General features: G+C 32.8%; 1 long non-coding RNA gene across 3 annotated transcripts; it reads right to left on the bottom strand.

The window, feature by feature from the left end:
- Positions 1 to 236: 236 nt before the first annotated feature.
- LOC131048753 (uncharacterized) lies at positions 237 to 3,271 on the bottom strand. Of its 3 annotated transcripts, none has more exons than XR_009106504.2 (3): positions 3,183 to 3,271; positions 2,727 to 2,860; positions 237 to 1,148 (listed from the first exon to the last, which is right to left on the bottom strand). It is a non-coding gene; the product is annotated as an uncharacterized LOC131048753 (long non-coding RNA). The 3 variants fall into 3 exon arrangements; XR_009106501.2 differs by having other exon boundaries at positions 237 to 1,145; XR_009106503.2 differs by lacking the exon at positions 237 to 1,148 and adding an exon at positions 1,155 to 2,520.
- Positions 3,272 to 3,588: the final 317 nt, after the last annotated feature.

Raw genomic sequence — 3,588 nt, 5'->3', positions numbered from 1 at the left:
ACTACAAAATGTATTTTGTAGCTTTAAAAACAAATTAGTTTACAAATACAACACATTCAAACAGCTGATAACAAAGATTCAACACAGCTGTGACAAAACTCAGCATTCACAAATATTAACTCATCCATATCAACCCTTCAAAACCTAGATACCAGGATCCAGCACCATATAACCAGCCAAGCAAAATGATCAAAACAGGGAACAACCTGAGAGAGCAGACCAGAGTCACCGAGCAGACCAGAGTCACCGACATTGGAACATACACCTTTATCATCGACACTGGGATAGCTATCACTATCTTCAGAAACTAGAAGAATGGAATCCACCTTAAGCGAATCAAAAGCACTAGACTACTGAGAAAAACCATTGACCACCAGGAATAACTTTTTAAATTGGCCACTCATCATGATCATTAAATCATCACAGTATGAGGATCAGAGATTGTTCTGCCTTTAATAATAAATTTTCTTTTAAGTTGTTTCTAGATATGATTGTGTACATTTTTTTTAGTATATTTTCTTTATTTTCTCGTCAAGAATTTTTTAATTCGGCAGGGGACCCCAAAAGACCATGCAATTAATTAACATCTTATATTTCCAAAAATGTTGTCAACTAGTTCAATAACAAAATGATCTAAGCCTACTCGGTATAAACAATTCAATCTAGACTTTGCAGGCTAAATAGCATCTTACAAAGAAATTCTATCATACTCTAAATTCTATAAGTCTTACTTCCAAAATTAATATCAATCTGACTAATCAATAAGCTCATTTCCCTTCAGAAACTCTCCAAGTCCATCCTACTTGTGAAGGGATATTTCCTAGATGCAGGGCAATGACTACAACATGTCCCAGCCACAATAGAACACTTAAAGTTTGGAGTTGGGCCACAGCTTGAGGCCCTATAAAATCGTTTTTTACTTTCAATAGATGGGGTACTATTTCCTAGATGCAGGGCAGTAACTACAACATATGCCAGTCACAGTAGACTACTTCAGCCTTGAGGCCCTTTAAAATCCTTTTTTACTATCAACTGATGAGGTACTAGAGTACTTAAAAGCTCAACACACAACTTATCAGCCTCTTGGGGCTGAAAACAAAATCCTTCAGTAAGGGTACAACGTCACACTAGTCACCAGATTCCACCTGCTAACAAAAGGATTGTCATGACATAAGAATTGGCCTATCCAACAAGAAACTAAATACAATTCTACCCAAACCAAATTTTCTCATCTCCAATGTCAATTTTCTCAAATCCTTCAATAACAATTCAAAGCAAATGAGACTCAAAAACTCAAAACACCAGAATTCGGATCCCAGAACAACAAAACCCAAGTCAAAAACAGAGTAATAATAATTGTAAGGAAAATCCTTCAATAACAATTCAAAGCAAGTGGGACTCAAAACTGAAAACACCAGAATTTAGATCCCAGAACAACAAACCCAAGTCAAAAACAGAGTAATTGCAAGTACTCACCCAAAGCATCACAGAGTCACCTATATTACACAATACAGTAAATACTAAATAAAGATGCAGTCAAAAAAATATACAGTCATAAAATCTAACAGCCACTAATATGAACAACTTCATAGTAACTTAGTTGCATATTAACGTTCTTTCCTGTATGTAGGTTATACTTTCACAGAGTTCGTGCAGCAACAAAAATATGGGTGAGAGAAAGGTAAGGTGTTTTGTACACAAAGCTACTTTAAACCGTAGATAAGAACAGATGAGGGTTTCAGCTTCAAGAATAAAATCAATTTTGGAAAATTGGAAATGAAGTTACGGAAAATATGCACTGTACAAAACCTCAACCCCTTCCTTACGAAAAAGAGTATCTGGGCCAGTACATCAATATAATCTATTACAAATTAACAATCATTAATTAAATCTATCATCACTAATTACACTATAAATCAATTGTTGAGCAAGACATGAACTAAACAATTGGGGGTGCATGGAAAATTGGAAAAAAAAAGTAAGAAAATAAGTAATATCACCAAATAAAGAAAATGTTAAATTACCATTATAACATCTGAACAAACAATTACAGCAATTTCAATCACACATTCATGAAAGAAGGAAATACAAACATAGATAAATGTGTCTTACATCTCCATTCTGCTTGTGCTAGAGAGGCTAATTACAAGGAAAGAAATAAAATAAAATAGAAAGGAGTAGAGAAGTGATAGAATAAATTTATTCTCCAAAGAAAATCAAACGCTCTGAAATAGACAGGATGTAACATTTCTTTTTGAGAACTATAGCGTCACTGAAACATCATAAAACTAATTTACAAAAGACTAATAGAATCCATACCATTAAAACAACTGAACAAACAATCAGGGTAATTTCAAATTCTTCAATAACAATTCAAAGCAAATGAGACTCAAGCTCAAAACACCAAAATTCAGATCCCAGAATAGAAAAACAGAAAAACATAAGTCAGAAACAGAGTAATAATATGTTTCTTTCATAAAATCTAACATCCACCAACATGAGCAGCTTCATAGTAATTATCTGAAATGAAAGAAAAAAAAAGGCAAATTACAAAATATAACAGAATAGAGGGAAAGGGCATTAATAAAATAAAATGGAAAGAAGTACAGAGTGGATAGAATAAATTTATTTTCTAAAAAAAACAAACACTATAAAATAGGCAGAATGGGATTTCCGAGCTGGGGATCATTCTCAGGCATTAGATGGCCTTGTCGAGTAAAACTTACTGGGGCTCCTAGAATTGGGCGATCATGAGGTTCTCGATGGCCACCAGGACGATTCTGGTGTTGTCCATGGAAACCCCAATCGCAGTGCCATGGAAACCACACGCCGACCCAAAACTTCAGCATAAGCATTTGACCTGCAAAACAAAGAAAAACATTTCAAGCTGTGCCCCACAATTTTTCAGGCATTAGGCACACAAATTGATATTGAACTGTGTAGAAATAATCTAAGGTTGCCTCTATATATATACAACGGTCCTTCATCAACGGCATTTTTCTGTAAAAAGCAAAAAGCAAAAGAAAACAGACAGGCCCTTTCATCAACGGCATTTTTTTATAAATAGCGAAAAAACACAGGCCCTTTCATCAACGGCATTTTTCTGTAAAACGCTAAAAAAAAAACAGATAGGCCGTGTCATCAACGGCACTATTCTATAAAAAGGAGAAAAGAAAACAGACCTTTGTAATAGTTATCCAGCCCCTCGGCTCTGAGTAGAGATACACTCCACTCGACAACATAAAGCAAAGGATAAACGTCTGGAAATATAACAGCCAATAACTATAATTTTTAAGTTTATATTATATTTCTAAGAGTTTGTAAAAGTGATTTTATTTTTACTTTTTTGTTTTGAATTACTAATTTAATAATTTAATATTATCATTTTTTTGATTTCATAATATGATTTTTCATCTTTCTAAAAATAATTTTTCACATTTTCTAAAACCAATTTCATAAAAAAAGTGATTTTTTAATTATAATTTAATATTTAAAAAAATAATTTAATAATCTATTTTTAATTTAATTATTTTTTATAATTATAATTATTATGATTTCATAATAAAACTGATCAATCATAGAAACTCA

The sequence above is a fragment of the Cryptomeria japonica genome, chromosome 1 (assembly GCF_030272615.1).
Source record: "Cryptomeria japonica chromosome 1, Sugi_1.0, whole genome shotgun sequence".
NCBI lineage: Eukaryota > Viridiplantae > Streptophyta > Pinopsida > Cupressales > Cupressaceae > Cryptomeria > Cryptomeria japonica.
This window is presented reverse-complemented; position numbering and strand designations above follow the sequence as displayed.